We start from the raw sequence: 18,479 nt of genomic DNA, 5'->3' as shown, positions 1-18,479 counted from the left end.
GAATTGGGAAAATCGCAACGAAACTGTAGACCATCGCAACGCGATTTCCAACTATCACAACACGAAATGCAACGCGAATTTGCAATAATGGAGATCGCGTTGCGAATTAGCGATCGCATTGCAATTTTGTTAGTCATTTTGGCAAATCCGGAAAAAGTTGGTTAAAATCATATATTATAAGGCATTTTTGGTCACTGAGGCGATTTTCTCTTTGGTTTAATATGGTATCAATAGCAATAGCTGTTTTTTTCCAGTTTGTCGGTCCGTAACAAGTCGTTACTACTAGCAATGCCTTCCTCTTTCATTACTTCATCCTTTCTATATCCCTCTCCTTTGTTCTCAGTTACTCATCAAATGGCACTCAATTCATATATTTAAGTTCGATCATTGACAAGGTTTAAAGAAAGGGTGGCCCATTGATAAAGAATCGATTACAAACCAATAGGATCTTCGGGAGGAAATTTTCAAATAGAAGAAGGAAGGGATTACTGTAAGATGGAATGCTTGCTTGTTGTAAGGGAATAGAAAGCTTGGTAGTTCCTGCTTAGCAGGTGGGGTTGCCCTTCGCCACCACCAGATGAATATTTAGCAGGAGATGGGCTCGATAAGAGGTTTTGAAAGGGATTAGTTCTTTCGCAGGAAGGAAGGACTTAAGCCAGCTTCGGTATATCAACTCTTCTTATGTATTCTGACATCGGGACGCCTGCTCCAATGAGAGCCTTCCCGCATCAGCCAATAGAGACTCCGCCTCGCATTAGGCAGGGCGGTCGTCCACATACAAACGTTTTTATTCTTCTTTTATAAACGAAGAATTTCGGCAATTACATGGATTACCACTTCCGTGATGAGTTTAAGTTTATTTTCGTGATTTTTTTTAATTTTTTAATGGTTTAATTGAAGTTTAGGCTTTTATGTCGATCCCTGCTTTGGTCTCTGGTTTGATGGTTGTTGTGGTCCATTTTCCCACGTAGTTCGTCGGTAAAACAAACGATTCTCTTCTCAAAGTAAGTAATGGAGAGATCCTTTTCTAGTTAGAATCAATGTAATGAAAGAACCGGGGAGTTTCATACTGAAATCGATTCACCCGAAAAGGGGAAGCAAGGCTTCTCCATTCCCCGAGGAGCGAATAGATGATTATTGCAGTTTAAAGAACACTCTAATATCATAGTTAAGGACCGAACTCATCGGATCAGAAAGAGATGGAGATCTCATTTCTGTCTCTTTAGCTTCTTTATAAAATAGACCTAGGCATTGATTTTGTAATATTTGAGTTAGAACTCTTTGGTACATTTTTATGTGGTTTGGTTGCTGCTGCAAATTTTTGGTGTTTGTCTTTTCCCTTTTTGTGATTTTGCATAGGTTATAAAGCATGTGGGTTGTTTTGACATTTCCTTGGTGAGAAGAAGAAGAAGAAGGCTAACGGGGTGACCAAAATGCAAGTGCCTTAAAAGTTTGGGGACTATTTATATATTTTACCTTAAAAAACATGTTAGGTGGCATTTTTAATGAGTTAACGGCCAAACTTAACGCTCATCACGCCTGGACCCGTTTTGAGTCACGGAATGAAACGTTAGACACTAAATTGAAATAAAATAAACGTTAGACACTAAATTAGAAAAACGATAATAGATTAGACACCTTTTATATATTTAAGCCTATTTTTAACAATTACTCTAATCGTCCATCAGTCATTACTGATTGCCATCATTGATGACAACCAGACCTCAAAAAATCTATTTCATTCTTTTTTTCACTTCTTGTATATGAATATAATATTCGAATCATCAAAAAATATTCAAACTTCATAAATTTAATATAAAAAATTAATTTCCTTTAAAATTAAACCATAATTATGAATTTTTCATTAATATATTTTTAAAAATAAGAAACACTAAAAATATAATAATTAAATTTATATCCATAACAGAAAACTATTTGTTAATTATACCTTTAGCTTATAATATAAAATATATATACAAAAGTTAATGTCTAAATATCATATTATTTAAAACGTTGAGATGGCCGAGTTGGTCTAAGGCGCCAGATTAAGGTTCTGGTCCGAAAGGGCGTGGGTTCAAATCCCACTCTCAGCAATTTTGATTTTTTGTTGTTGTTAGTTTCTGTTTTTAATTGAGCGACGAAGCTCTTATGGCTCATTCTTTCTTGGAATTCTGGGAACGGCCTGCTGATGTTTCTGAACACACATTTCCGGAGGTAATTGAATGCTGTCGGTCGGTTTTATATTTATTTTCTAAATAAAAAAAATGAATGTTGTAAAGTAAAATATATGCTTTCTAATAATATGAACGATTGCAACTAAAAAGTATGTTAATACACATAATTAAGCAATTTAAAAAGATTGTGTATATACTCCTCTGCCACAAATAAAATTAATACATGAAACACAAGATAGTACATCGGTAAATTTTTTTTATTAAACTAAGGTGATTATAAATTAGTATCTATTCTGAATATTTTTAATCACTTGACTATGAACGCTTATTTACACATGTAACAATCGTTGATGTTCGAACACAAAACCTATAAAGATAATAATTTCTTTAACCACGGATAATTTAATTCGTACTCTATTGATAATTTGAGTTGTTGTAAGAGGCATTCAACATTGAAAGTAAAATCTCAATTCCTCTTGTCATAAAATTATGTATATATGCGCATGAATGCATTTAAATTTATTGAATAAATTTAGATTAATTCTCTCAAAAGTTATTTCAAATTGAATTATACCAAGTACCAACTGGTTCTTTAAATAAAGATAATTAGAAAAAAGACTCATTATTATTGGATAGTCGTTAACAGTTTATTTATAGTTTCTTATATGGCTAACTCATGTTAAAATATTATATCTAAACTCTTATCTTTGATCTCCAATTTTTTGTATTTTTTATTTTCTTGTGACATAAAAGAAAATATATATCAAATATGATAGTATATGAAATAAACATTCTCTAATACAAATTACTAAAGTATCAATATAATTACTAATTAATTAATTAATTAAAGTGAACTCTCTTTTCTTGTTAGAGTTTGTTCCGCTCTCTATAAATTATATTAATTTTCTCTTCTTTAATTTTATTTAATCGGTGGTGACGCCTGTAATATCCCAAACATCGGGTCAGTGACTAAAGAGTAAGAATTCAAAATTTAGTGGTTTGATTTTAATAAATTGAAATGTTCAATGATTGATTTGGAAATTTTTGTTAGGATGTATTATCAAAGATTGAAGGATGGAAGGGCAAAATGGTCTTTTGGCATGAAATGAATTTAAAGTTCATTTTATTGTTATTTAAGCATGTGAGTGATGAGTGTTCAGAATCGTTAATCTTTGCTCGTTATTTCTTCGATTTTGTGGGATTATTGCTGTTGAATTGGTCATGTTATGCTTGTTTTTGTGCAAACCCTTACTTTCCAGAATTAGTGACAAAACGGGTGCATTCTGCATTTTTTTATTATTTGGTCACGGTTGGAGACATGGGCACGACGCGGTGTGACGTGGCAGTTCCTAGAAGGTCCAGTCAGCGACGGTTTCTAGAAGACTTCCTATGCACGCCTTCTAGAAGATGGACGAGCGTAGTTGCATTAGGAAACTAGTTTAAGTTTGAAATTAAATTAAAAAACAATTATCTTAGGATTATTTTATTTTATTTTCTTGTTTATCCTTAGGCTTTGAGAGGCTATAAATACCCACTTGGGGTAAGCCTAAACTCATCACTCATATTACAATTCTCTTTTCTCTCTAGTTTTTATAAAAGCTTTCTCTTCTTTACTTTTCAAGTTCTTTTCATTTTTCTTTTATTTTTCAAGCTTTGTTTTCAAAATGCTAAGCATGACTTTTGTCATGTTTAGCTAAATTTTTCATAAGCCAAGAGCTGACGTGATGACTCAATTCCAACGGGAGAATTGAAACAGACCCTTAATATCTTCGGAATATCTCTCTCAATCTCTGCGCTTATTTTTAAAAATCAAAACAGTTTTCAAAATCAAAGATTGACTTTGGTCAAGAGGTTGTTGCGATTAAACGTGTGGGAGGAAGATTCGGCTTATAGAAAGCAATTCGACTTCCTAGGAACACACTTGGTGAGATAGCTTCGCCAAGAGGGATTTGAGATCGGAATTGACGGTTATTGAAGCAACAATCTGAGTCGGTCGCCACGAACTTAAACGGAAATTGATCTACAACAATTGATGTTGTTAGAATCAATTCCCGAAGCCGGAATCAAAGATTGTGTTGAAAACATTTTGATGTTTCGATATAACAAATTAAGTATAAATGAATTTTAAGATTTTACAAATGATTTTCTAAGTATATTCGATTTAATTACTCGAATATCAAATTATTACTCCAAGTCTTCAAGATCAATTTCAAACCTTACTAAATGTGTAAAATTGTGTTTTATACTTAATATATTTTTGAAACAATTTTCACAAAGTATTTTGAACCAAAATCAAGCCTAAAATCAATTTTTCAAAGTGATGCACCGATGCACCAATCCATGCATCGATACACCATGGAATAAATTGAACATCGAATGCATTTCATGCATCGATGCACATACTATGCATCGATGCACTCAGAGTTTTATGAAAACATCGAATGCATTTGATGCATAGATGCACTCTGGCTATTTTGAAACATCGAATGCATTTCATGCATCGTTGCACTCTTAGTGCACCGATGCACTAAGGGTCCAACGGTCAAAATATTTGAATTTTACACTTGATGCACCGTTGCACTGACACTCTCAACTGATTTAATTAATTGTTTTCACACTTAAACGGCTCTATTGACTCCACTAATCATCCCCCGCGTTCAGAATCATTTGAAGTTGTATTTAAACAAGCTTAGAAGCCATTGATCAATAACAAGAAAACACAAGAAACAATAATCAAGAGAGAATCAAAGAGAAAGCATCAAACCTCAAGTTTGAGCATTTCAAGCCTATTTTTCATTCAATATTCATTTTGCTTTCAAGAACACTACTTGTACTCAATTGTATTCATTTTTGAGTGTTCTTTTCTTTGTTCTAGAATTGTGCAAACAATCTACCTTGTGAGGATTTCCTTGTAAGTTTGCAAATTTATAATCTTCTCTTTGAGAAAGAGTGTTCTCAAGAATTGGGGTATATTCTTGAGGGAGTTGTAAGGTTATCTCTTTGGCCTCAAAAGAAAGAACAAATTAGTGAATTTGTTGGAAAATCCTTAGTGTGGATAGCTAAGATAGTGGACGTAGACTTTGGTTGAGAAAGTCGAACCACTCTAAATAACTGTGCAAATCTTTTCAATTTTCTGCAAAAGCTTCCACCAAAATTTTTATTGCCAATTCACCCCCTCTTGGCCAATTCCATCGATTGATTAACTCAACAATTGGTATCAGAGCCTCACTCATTTGAAGGTTTAATCACCTCTTGAGTCTATTCGGGAAGAGTTACATCGATTATCAAGTCATCAATGGTCTCTACTTCAAATGTCGACTCTGGTCTCGATTCGATGTCCGTCAACAAGCCTCATTTCTTCAATGGAGCTAACTATGCCTATTGGAAGAATATGATGACGTATCATTCAAGCAAGTGACATGGGAGCATGAAATGTTGTAGAAGACGGATATATCAACCCTCTCACTCATCCAATATTGTGGAGTGAATGAGAGACAAGAATGTTCCAGCTCAACTCCAAAGCCATCCATATCTTATTTTGTGCTCTTGGACCAGATGAATATGGAAGAGTTTCATCTTGTACAACCGCCAAAGAAATATGGGATAAACTACAAGTCACTCATTAAGGCACCGACGAGGTAAATGAATCTAAAATTAGTCTTCTAACACATAGCTATGAAAATTTCAGGATGAAACCAATTGAAGATATCAAAGCTATGACGGAAAAATTCTCAACGATTGTCAATGGTCTCAAATAATATGGAGAGATCATTTCAAATGAAAAGCTTATGAGTAAGTTAGTTTACTCACTTCCAAAATCGTGGCAATCCAAAAGACAACAATCATCGAGGCTAAAAACCTAAAGTCCTTAACTCTTGAAGAGCTAATCGGTTCCCTCCTCACTCATGAAATGATGCTTGAAGATGAGGTGGACCTCGATAAGATTGACGAGACATCGAAGGAGAAGGAGAAGAAGAAAAACATTGGAGTTGCTCTCAAATCCACAAAAGATGAGAGTGATTCGGATGAAGATGATGATAACGATGATGAGGAAATGGCATTGTTTGCCAAACGGTTCAGAAAAATGCTGAGACCTTACCGAGGAAGAAAATTCAAACGAAATGAAGGCCTCAAAATGAACCAAAAGAGAAGGACCCTATCATTTTCTATGAATGCAAAAAGTCGGGGTATGTCAAATCTGATTGCCCATAATTGAAGAGAAAGGGCCAATCAAAGATTAAGCACAAGGCTCATGTGGCTACATGGAGCGATGAAGAAGGTTCCGATGAAGAGGAACAAGAAGTAGCAAACTTGTGCTTGATGGCATTCGGGGAAGATTCTAAGGTAACCTCTAACTCATCTGAATTAGATGATTTATCTTATGATGAGTTATTAGAGGAATATAATAGGTTGGCTTCGGATTATGAGAAATTGTTTTTAAAATATAAAAATGATGTCTCAAAATTAAAAAATGAAAATAAGATCATATCCAAGACCAACAATGATTTTGAAAGTAAAATCAAAGATTTGCAAATCAAACTAGAAGAGTTTGAAAAGAAAAATTTGGATTTGCAAAATTTACTTTCAAAGGTCAATGGTGATCATCAAAAGAAAATTGATGATCTTAAAGCTTCTTTTGATAAAGTTGGAACAAAACATTTTGAAAATGGAGAAAATTCAAAATCCAACTTTTTTAGAAAAAAGTTTTAAAAACTACAATCATAGAGGTCCCCGAAGAACCTCTAATGGAAAAATCATTAGAAGTATATGGGTTCCTAAAGGACTCATTACTACTAAAGTTAAGGATATCCTACATAAATGGATACCTAAAGGGACTAGAATTTTGTAATCTAATGAATATGGACCCAAAAGAATTTGGGTACCAAAAATTAGGAATTAATCTATGTTTATAGGAAAATGAGCATTGCTACAAGGCACGGGAAACAAATTCAAACTCATGGTACCTTGATAGTGGATGCTCAAGACACATGATCGGGGACAAAAGTCGGTTCATAGAGCTTAATGCCAAAAATGGAGGAGAAGTGACTTTTGGTGATAATTCAAAAGGTCACATTGAAGGTATAGGTACAATAGGTAATACCTCTTCCATACGAATTAAAAATGTTTTATATGTGAATGGGTTAAAGCATAATCTTTTGAGTATTAGTCAATTATGTGATAAAGGATTCAATGTCATGTTTGAAACTAATGTTTGTAAAGTCATTGACATTGCATCTAATCAGATTATGCTTGTTGGTCATAGAATAGGAAAAATTTACATGATGCATTTAGATTCTATTGATATGACTAATTTATGCCTAGTTGCTAAGGATGAGCATGATAGTTGGTTATGGCATATGAGACTAGGACATGCTAGTATGAGCGTTTTGCAACGGCTAATTCAAGGTAATTTAGTTCAAGGGTTGCCTAAACTAAAATTTGATAATGATAAAATCTGTGATGCTTATGCTAAAGGAAAACAGAAGCGAGTTTCTTTTAAATCCATTAACGATGTATCAACTAGTAGAGTATTACAATTGATCCACTTAGATCTTTTTGGGCCATCTAGAACTACTAGCTTGGGTGGAAAACAATATGCATTTGTCTTGGTAGATGACTATTCTAGATATACTTGGGTTCTATTCTTAATTACTAAAGATGAAGCATTAGAAAAATTCATCACGTTTTCAAAAGTAATCCAAAACGAAAAAGGTTACTCTATAACTAGTGTTAGGAGTGATCATGGAACTGAATTTGAAAATCTTGGATTTACTGAATTTTGTAATTCAAATGGTATTAGCCATAATTTTTCAGCACCTAGAACCCCTCAACAAAATGGAGTTGTTGAGAGGAAAAATCGAACTTTAGAAGAAATGGCTAGAACCATGCTTTGTGAAAACAATTTGTCAAAATACTTTTGGGCGGAAGCCACAAATACCGCTTGTTATGTTATTAATCGAGTAATGATTAGGCTTATTTTAAAGAAAACTCCATATGAACTTTTTAAAACTAAAAAGCCTAACATTAGCTATTTTCATCCTTTTGGATGTAAATGTTTTGTTTTAAACAACGGTAAAGATAATCTTTGCAAATTTGATGCTAAAAGTGATGAAGGAATTTTTCTGGGTTATTCCTTAAATTCTAAAGCTTATAAAGTATTTAATAAAAGAACTTTGGTTGTAGAAGAATCTATACATGTTGTTTTCGATGATAATCTCCTTCCGAGAAAGGATTCTTGTTTGAATGATGATGTAGGTGTTATAAATACAAATGACGTTAGACATGACGTTGGAGAACCATCATCAAAGGAAGAAACGAAAGATGAGGAAACTCATTATCCTCTTTAGAATTCAACCATTGAAGAAAGGGAAGTATCTTATCCAAGAGAGTACAACTATGTCAAGGATGGTGAGATTATAGGTGATCTATCCAAATGAGTAACAACTCGATCTTCTCTTAGAAATATTTGTAATTATGTTGCATTTATCTCATGCATAGAGCCTTAGAATATTAAATAAGCATTAAACGATGAACATTGGATTATGGCTATGCAAGAAGAGTTAAATCAATTTGAGAGAAGTAAAGTATGGACATTAGTTGAAAGGCCTAGTAATAAATCTACTGTAGGTACTAGATGGGTATTTTGGAATAAGCTTTATGAAAGTGGTAATATAGTGAGAAACAAGGCTAGACTTGTTGCTCAAGGCTATACTCAAGAAGAAGGTATAGACTATGATGAAACATACACTCTCGTAGCTAGGATGGAAGCAATTAGAATGTTATTAGCATTTACATGTTTTCATGAATTTAAATTATATCAAATGGATGTTAAAAGTGCATTTTTAAATGGTTTTATAAAATAATAAGTGTGTGTGGAACAACCTCCTGGTTTTGAAGATTCAAAATTTCCAGATCATGTTCTTAAATTGACAAAAGCGTTTTACGATTTAAAACAAGCTCCTAGAGCTTAGTATGAAAGATTGTCAAACTTTTTAATTGAAAATGGTTTTTCAAAAGGGAAGGTTGACACTACATTGTTTTTAAAGAATAAAGGTAAAGATTTATTATTAGTTTAAATTTATGTTGATGATATAATATTTGGTTCTACTAATGATGTTCTTTGCCAAGAATTTTCTAAGCTAATGCAAAGTGAATTCGAGATGAGCATGATGGGGGAGCTCTCATTTTTCTTGGGACTCCAAATCAAGCAAAGAATATATGACATCTTCATCAATCAATCTAAGTACATCAAAGACATGCTTAAGAAGTTTGGACTGGAAAATGGGAAACCGCATGACACTTCAATGAGCTCATCAACAAAGCTTGACATAGATGAAGGAGGTAAATGTGTGGATGTTAAATTATATAGGTCAATGATTGGTTCTTTGCTTTATCTAACTGCAAGTAGCCCGAACATTATGTTTAGTGTTTACTTATGTGCTAGATTTCAATCATGCCCTAAGGAATCACATTTACTAGCTGTTAAGAGAATCTTTAGATACTTTAAGGATACTCCTAATTTAGGACTTTGGTATCCTTGAAACTCTAGTTTTAGCTTGCATGCCTTCTCTGATGCGGATTATGGATGATGTAAATTAGATAGGAAAAGCTCCTCTGATACTTGCCAACTCCTTGGAAATATGTTGATTTCTTGGTTTTTAAAGAAACAAAATTATGTTGCATTATCTACCACTGAAGCGGAATATATTTCAGCCAGTAGTTGTTGTGCACAAGTTTTATGGATGAAACAACAACTTTTTGATTATGGAATTGAAGTAGGTACCATTCCTATCAAGTGTGACAATACTAGTGCTATTTGTCTCACTAAAAATCCCATCCAACACTCTAGAACTAAGCATATTGAAATAAGACATCACTTCATTAGAGACCATGTCGCTAAGGAAGATGTAGTTCTAGAATTTGTTGATACTTTGCATCAATTAGCGAATATCTTTACAAAACCTTTAGACAAAGAAAGATTTTGGAAACTTAGGAGAGAATTAGGTTTAACTGACCTATCTTCACTTAGTGTTTAAAATAATTTTAACATTTTTAAGAATAAATGAAAAATGCTTATAATAGTAATTTTTTATTGCATTCAATGCTATTAGTTAGGGGGAGTTTATGTTCTTTGGTGAAAATTAATTTTATGTTCAAATGTTGTTTAAGGATTATTTTGATTGATTGAACATGATTAATTTTCAATATATGAGTTGCCAATACCACTAGAGCTAATTAATTTAGCATTTTTGAGTGTTTAAAATGGATTTTTGTCATTTTTTGTGCTTCTTGCATTGATACACTTAACAGTGCATTGATGCATCCATTTGAATGTGCATCGATACACCATGAAGGTGCACCGATGCACGCCTTGAATGTGCATCAATGCACAAGGCCATGCATCGATGCATCCATCAGGTTTTGTTTAAAAATCCTGATTCTCTTTTTTGTTTCAAAACCCTCAAAAACACTCCCTTGCCTCCTCTCTCTCTCTAAATATCCATTTGCTCAAAATCAACGAAAATTTTTCGGAATCTTCAAGCTTTTCATCTCTATATCCTACTACTATCATTAAATTGTGCAACACAACATCTCATTCTCATCAATCCTAAATTTTCAAGGTATTTTTCTAAAAACTTCTAGTTTATCATATTTTGATCTTATGACTAGTCTTAATTAGTTCTAGGATGAACATTATATCGGGCATTGATTGTTTGATAATTTCAAACTAGATTTTACAACCAATTTCATCAAAAACTCACAAATTTTCACAGAATTTTTGAATTTTCGAAATTAAAAAAATCCAAAATCTGAATTTAAATTTTAAATTTGATGTTTTTTATTTAATTATGTTGTTTTCATGAAAACTATACATATTATGATTTTTTAAAAATTATTTTCAAATAGTTTTCAAAACCTTGCCCATTAGGATTCGGTTTAGAGAACCTTGAATTATTGAGGACTCAAATGAGTTTTGGAATTGATTATTGTGCATACATGTGTTTCAAATTGTAGGTTTCATTCATTTTTCGATTCCTAAACCATGTCTAATCCCAAACACCCTAGAACTTCATCGAGTCGTTCTCGTTCAAACCAACCTCCTAATCTCATTCATCCTCCACCTACATCTCTTATAGGATCCTGTTTTAATATGCCTGAATGTCGTAGAGACGACTTGTACTCTAGGTACATAAATTCTTTCCAATCCTATAGAATCCAGGAAGAGCGTATTCCTTCTCTTCAAGCCATGATAGATATTGACTTCGAATACTTTCCGATTCTTAAAACTTGGAAGTTTGATAAAATGTTTCACCTCAAACCTATCGTCTATCATCAGTTAGTCCGCATTTTCTACTACAACGCGGTATGCATTCAAAACCAAACTCAATGTGGGACTATAGCAATTAGATCATATTTTTTAGGCCAATATATTAATATTGACTCCGAGACTATAGCTTTCCATTTTGGGTTAGATGACGAAGGTTTATTTAATGAAAATGAAACTGTGGATTATCCCTATGTTCCAAATGCTAGTGTTAGTACTCTACGTTCTCATCACGATTATTTTCTTCATTTGATGATCTCTTAGTGGTTTAAACCATCCGGAGGTAGGTACTCCACTCTTCGTGCTAGGGATTTATGGTGGATGCACTGTCTCAAGAATAAAAACAAAATAAATCTGCCCCACAATATTTTTAGTCAACTAGTGGATATCATAAACATTGTTCCTTCAAAACATGTCGAAACATTAGTTTATGGATGTCTTCTTAGTAACCTTTTTATCAAACTTGGTCTAAACATTTCTCTTGACAATCCAATTCCTCTCCAAAACCCAATCAATCTCACCTCGTTGAAGAAAGAAGATTGGAAACAAGATGAGGAAACCAGTCTTTGGGTCTTTCGACCCGGTAAGCAAACTCCGAGAGCGAGTTCTTCACGAGTTGCTCCTAGATCCTCTCGTGCTCCCCCTCCTCCTCCGACTCCGGCTACTGACAATGATCCAGAATTTCAGTAGCTCATGCAAGATATCGATGATCACGTACCAGATGATGAGCCTGCACCAGAACCAGCACGACAAGAAGATCAAATGCCACCATATTTTCGATCTTTCTTAGAGTCGTTTCATTTGAGGTTTGCCTCCATGGAGTCTCAGATTACTGAGTTTTAGCGGGAGATGCGTGAACGAATGAACACTCATTATCTTCCTCCTCCCGATCCTCCGTTGGAGTAGATTTGTTTCCTTATTATGCTTTCTTGGTTTTCTAAAACTTGGATTGATTTTGATGTTTTTGGATTATTTATTTTGGATCCTTAAATGTTTGAATTTGTTAGGAGTTATGATTTGGATGATTGGCTATTTGAACTTGATATATATATATATATATATATATATATATATATATATATATATATATATGGTTTGGTTGAATTTTCTTATTTTTGCATCATTAGACATATATGACCAATTATGCCATTTCACATTTGATTATGAATATTGATTATGAAACTAATGGCTAATCTCTCTTTTGATCTTTGATCTTAGCAGCTTAAGCTATATATATATATATATATATATATATATATATATATATATATATATATATATATTAATTGGCTATGTTTTCAAAACATTGTTTAAATAAATTTTTATGTCTTTTTGATTTAACAAAAAGGGGGAGAAATGTTAAAGTGTTAAAATGTTTTAAAGGGGAGAAGTGTTAAAGTAAGGGAGAGTAATTTCAAACTTAATTTTTCAAAATTTATATTCAAAGAAAATCTTAAAATTACACACATGTTTTGTTATATCAAAAAGGGGGAGATTGTTGAAAACATTTTGATGTTTCGATATAAAAAATTAAGTATAAATGAATTTTAAGATTTTACAAATGATTTTCCAAGTATATTCGATTTAATTACTCGAATATCAAATTATTACTCCAAGTCTTCAAGATCAATTTCAAACCTTACTAAATGTGTAAAATTGTGTTTTATACTTAATATATTTTTGAAACAATTTTCACAAAGTATTTTGAACCAAAATCAAGCCTAAAATCAATTTTTCAAAGTGATGCACCGATGCACCAATCCATGCATCGATGCACCATGGAATAAATTGAACATCAAATGCATTTCATGGATCGATGCACATACTATGCATCGATGCACTCAGAGTTTTATGAAAACATCGAATGCATTTGATGCATCGATGCACCAGCCATGCATCGATGCACTCTGGCTATTTTGAAACATCGAATGCATTTCATGCATCGATGCACTCTTAGTGCACCGATGCACTAAGGGTCCAACGGTCAAAATATTTGAATTTTACACTTGATGCACCGATGGACCTTGGGTATGCATCGATGCACTGACGCTCCCAACTGATTTAATTAATTGTTTTCACTCTTAAACAACTCTATTGACTCCACTAATCATCCTCAACATTCAGAATTATTTGAAGGTTTATTTAAGCAAGCTTAGAAGCCATTGATGAACAACAAGAAAACACAAGAAACAAGAATCAAGAGAGAATCAAAGAGAAAGCATCAAACCTCAAGTTTGAGCATTTCAAGCCTATTTTTCATTCAATATTCATTTTTCTTTCAAGAAAACTACTTGTACTCAATTATATTCATTTTTGAGTATTCTTTTCTTTGTTATAGAATTGTGCAAACAATCTACCTTGTGAAGATTTCCTTTTAAGTTTGCAAATTTGTAATATTCTCTTTGAGAAAGAGTATTATCAAGAATTGGGGTATATTCTTGAAGGAGTTGTAAGGTTATCTCTTTGGCCTAAAAAGAAAGAACAAATTAGTGAATTTGTTGGAAACTCCTTAGTATGGATAGCTAAGGTAGTGGACGTAGACTTTGGTTGAGAAAGTCGAACCACTCTAAATCGCTGTGCAAATCTTTTCAATTTTCTGCAAAAGCTTCCACCAAAATTTTTATTGGCAATTCACCCCCTCTTGGCCAATTACATCTATCGATTAACTCAATAGATTGCCTTGGGTATTCGGTATACAAGATAGAGTCACGGGGATTGCCCTCATAGACAAAGTAACTGACGTGAATCCTGAAGAGAAAATCTTATTCGATGATCAGAAGGAAATTGAGTCAAATCAAGGCCTGAGGCTATTTTACCGCATTTATTCATAATCTATATTCTCTTATTTTTATTCAAATTGCTTTTATTTATATAATCACTTTTATTATTTAAATATCTCATTACCAAACCCCCCATTTATTACTTTCACGCCTCGTGTAAACAAACCGAACAAAAGTTTATAATTTTCTAAGTACCTGTGGAATCGACCTTTACTTCTCTACACTGTGAATTTCCTTATTTATTATTCGAGAAGAAGGAATTTTATTTGATATCGAAAATGACAGTTGCTAAATTGGCGCCGTTGCCGGGGACTTCGCCAAAGTTACTAATTTTTTGTTTGCTTTTGATTTATGACAAGGACTAATCCGGGAACATTAGTGGAGTACGACCTGGAGATCGAAGCCAAAGCTAGGAGACTCTACGCACAGACGCTTCGGGAAAGAAGGAGACAACAGATAGATCCAGAAGAAGAATCAAATTCAGGTAATATAAATTCGATGGCCGAACCTACTATTCGGGAGTTAGCCGCGGCTCTTATCGAACAAGTGCCTTTGAGCATTGATTTTCCCCAAGGCAAACTCCATACCAGTTGAAAACCGGCCTTATTCATCTCCTCCCTACATTCCGTGGATTGCCAAATGAGGATTCACATAAACATGTCAAGGAATTTCATATGGTCTTCTCCAGCATGAGACCATAGGGAGTAACCGATGACCAAATCAAACTTAGAGCTTTTCCTTTTTCCTTAGCTGATTCGACTAAGGAGTGGTTATTTTATCTTCCTCCTAATTCTATTACTACATGTGTTCAAATCACTCGTATTTTTCTTGACAGGTTTTTCCCTGTGGCGAAAGTAAGTGAACTACAAAGGAGGATACTTGGAATCAAGCAGCTTGATGAAGAGTCACTTTACGACTACTAGGAGCGATTTAAGAAGTTATGTTCTAGTTGCCCACAGCATGTGTTAACTGAACAAACACTCATTCAATACTTTTATGAAGGATTATCTCCCCTGTAAATGAAGACGATTGATGTTGCTAGCGGTGGAGCCTTGGTGAATATGACTCCTACTGAGACTAGGGACTTAATATTGACGATGGCTGAAAATTCCCAACAATTTCGCACAAATAATGAACCTTCTCGAAGGGTTCATGAGATAAGTTTATCTTCCTTAGAAAATAAAATAGATAAGTTAACTGAAGTCGTAAACTCTCTTGTTGCATGAAAGACATGAAAAAACTGATTCAAGATGACACAGCAGCTCAAGTCAATGCAGTCGAGAATTTTCTGGGACCTCCCCAAAGAGCTTATAATCCCTACGGCAATACATACAACCCAGGATGGAGGGATCATCCGAACTTCAGTTATGCTAAGAACTCAAGACATAATCAAGGTTATCAAGCGAGACCTCCTTAACCACCACAATAACTGTAAAAGACATAATTAGAATCGATCATCGAGAGGTTAGCACTTTCCCAGGAAAAATTCTAGAATCGTACTGAAGCCCACTTACAAGAGATAGACAAGCAGGTGAGCCAACTAGCTCAAACCGTAGGCTGCTTGGAATCACAAGGTAAGCTTCCGTCTCAAACTGAAGTAAATCCGAGGGAGAATATCAGCGCTATTACTCTCCGGAGCGGTACAGTAGTGGCGTCACCTGTTCCATCAGAAGAAGATTTCCAAAAAGAAAAGAAGACTGATGATTTAAGATCCCAGAAAGAGAACAACGAAGAACAAATAGACGACCCAATGCCGTCTCCCTATGACGTGCTACCGCCTTTTCCATCAAGGTTAGTTAAAAGGGATAAAAAAGCTAAGGAAAATGAAATATCAGACGTACTTCAGAAGGTGGAAGTTAACATACCCCTCCTAGAGGTTATCCGGAAAGTTCCAAGGTATGCCCGGTTTTTGAAGGATCTTTGTACGACCAAAAGAAAGCTTACCGGGGTCGAGAAAGTGAACTTAGGAGAACACATCTCAGCTGTTTTCCAACGGAAGTTACCACCTAAATTAAAGGACCAAGGTATGTTCGCAATCCCTTGTAAAATTGGTAAGGTTGAGATAAAACAAGCAATGTGATCTTCGTGCATCAATTAATGTAATGCCTCTATCTGTTTATAAAATGGTTACTAACGATCCTTTGAAGGATACAAAGATTTCGATACAGCTTGCCGACAGGTCGGTGATCTATCCAGAAGGACTCTTAGAGAATGTATTGGTGGAGGTAAACGACTTGATATTTCCCGCCGATTTTTATATAATCGACATGGAGAATGATCGCATGAGAACATCGTCTGATATCCTCTTGGGGTGCCATTTCCTAAGCATTTCACACACAAATATTGACGTCAGGAGCAGAATTTTAACTATGGAATTTAACGATGAGATCGTTAAATTTGACGTATATAAGGCAATGAGTTATCCCGATGAAGTGGAAAGTTTAAATTCTGTCGATTTAATTGATCCTTTAACTAATAAATTTTTAAGGACTATTTTTTCCTTTGATATATGCAGGGAGCTAGAGGATCATGATGAAAATGTGAATTCTGATTGTACTGAATTAAATTTGATTTCTTCTAAGCCTAGATTCTTATCTTCTGTTTTGCAAGCACCCAAAGTTGAACTGAACCTGATCATTTGAAATATGCCTTCCTTGGAGCAAATAACACTCTGTCAGTAATCATATCAAAAAAGTTATCCGAGGAGGAGGAAAGAGACTTAATCACTGTTTTGTGCCAATACAAGGAGGCTATAGGATGGACCATCACTGATATAAAATGGTTGAGTCCATCTACTTGTATGCATAAAATTAAAACAGAAAAAGGCGCAAAACCAACACGTGAAGGTCAACGCCAGCTAAATCCACCAATGATGGAAGTGGTAAAAAAGGAGATACAAAAACTCCTAGATACATATATTATATATCCAATTTCGGATAGCAAATGGGTAAGTCTGATACACATAGTTCCTAAAAAACAGGAGTTATTGTAATCGAAAATTCTGAGGGAGAACTTGTACCAACTCGAGTTCAGAATGGATGAAGAGTCTACATCGATTACAGGAAGTTGAATTCTTTAACTCGAAAAGACCATTTTCCTCTTCCATTCATAGATCAGATGATAGAACGATTAGCCAGTAAATCTAACTATTGTTGTCTTGATGGGTTTTCAGGTTTCTTCCAGATTCCAGTAGCATCTGAAGATCAAGAAAAGATGACGTTCACATGTCCCTTCGGCACCTTCGCTTACTGATGTATGCCTTTCAGACTTTACAATGCACCTGTCACATTCAAAAGGTGTATGATTATTATTTTTTCTGATTTTATTGAGAAAGGTATTGAAGTCTTCATGGACGACTTCACTGTTTACGGTAATTCATTCGATGGGTGTCTATTAAACTTGAAAAATGTATTGCGTCGGTGCCTAGAATTCAACCTTGTTCTGAATTATGAAAAGTGTCACTTTATGGTTGATAAAAGTTTAATTCTAGGACATATTGTTTCATCTAAAGGAATTGCGGTAGATAAGGTGAAAACCTATATAATACGTTCACTTCCTTACCCCACTACGGTGAGGGAAATTCGCTCTTTCCTTGGTCATACAGGTTTTTACCGTAGATTCATTAAAGACTTCTCTAAGGTGGAACAACCATTGTGCGAGCTATTACAGAAGGATAAAGCCTTCAATTTCGACCAGCAATGCCAACAATCATTCGACGTATTAAAGGAAAAGTTAGTTTCGGCACCCATAGTCCAACCGCCAAATTAGGACTTTCCCTTCGAAGTTATGTGTGATGCTTCGGATTGAAGTGTTGGGGCAGTGGTCAGACAAAAGATCAGGAAAGAACTTCACGTTATCGCTTGTGCGTAGCGTACCTTGGATTCTGCACAACGGAATTATTCAACAACCGAAAAAGAATTATTCGCTATTATTTTTGCGTTAGATAAATTTAGATCATATCTTCTTGGCACTAAAGTTGTTGTTTTCTCTGATCATGCAGCCTTAAAGTACTTGCTTAGCAAAAAAGAGGCGAAACCACGACTAATCCGCTGGATCTTACTCATCCGAGAGTTTGATTTGGAAATCAAAGACAATAAAGAATGTGAGAACTTAGTAGCCGATCACTTAAGTCGGCTTCCAATCACTACAACTGATCCTCCTATTCGTAAAGAATTCCCATAGGAAAGCTTGATGATAGCG

General features: G+C 34.4%; 1 non-coding gene across 1 annotated transcript; it reads left to right on the top strand.

The window, feature by feature from the left end:
• The first annotated feature begins 2,012 nt into the window (after window positions 1-2,012).
• TRNAL-AAG lies at window positions 2,013-2,093 on the top strand. The gene has a single exon. It is a non-coding gene; the product is annotated as a tRNA-Leu (tRNA).
• The last annotated feature ends 16,386 nt before the right edge of the window (window positions 2,094-18,479 follow it).

Source organism: Hibiscus syriacus, unplaced genomic scaffold (genome assembly GCF_006381635.1).
Source record: "Hibiscus syriacus cultivar Baekdansim isolate YM2019G1 unplaced genomic scaffold, ASM638163v2 tig00110895_pilon, whole genome shotgun sequence".
Taxonomy (NCBI): domain Eukaryota; kingdom Viridiplantae; phylum Streptophyta; class Magnoliopsida; order Malvales; family Malvaceae; genus Hibiscus; species Hibiscus syriacus.
The sequence above is the reverse complement of the archived record's forward strand: the minus strand, read 5'-3'. Positions and strand labels throughout refer to the sequence as shown.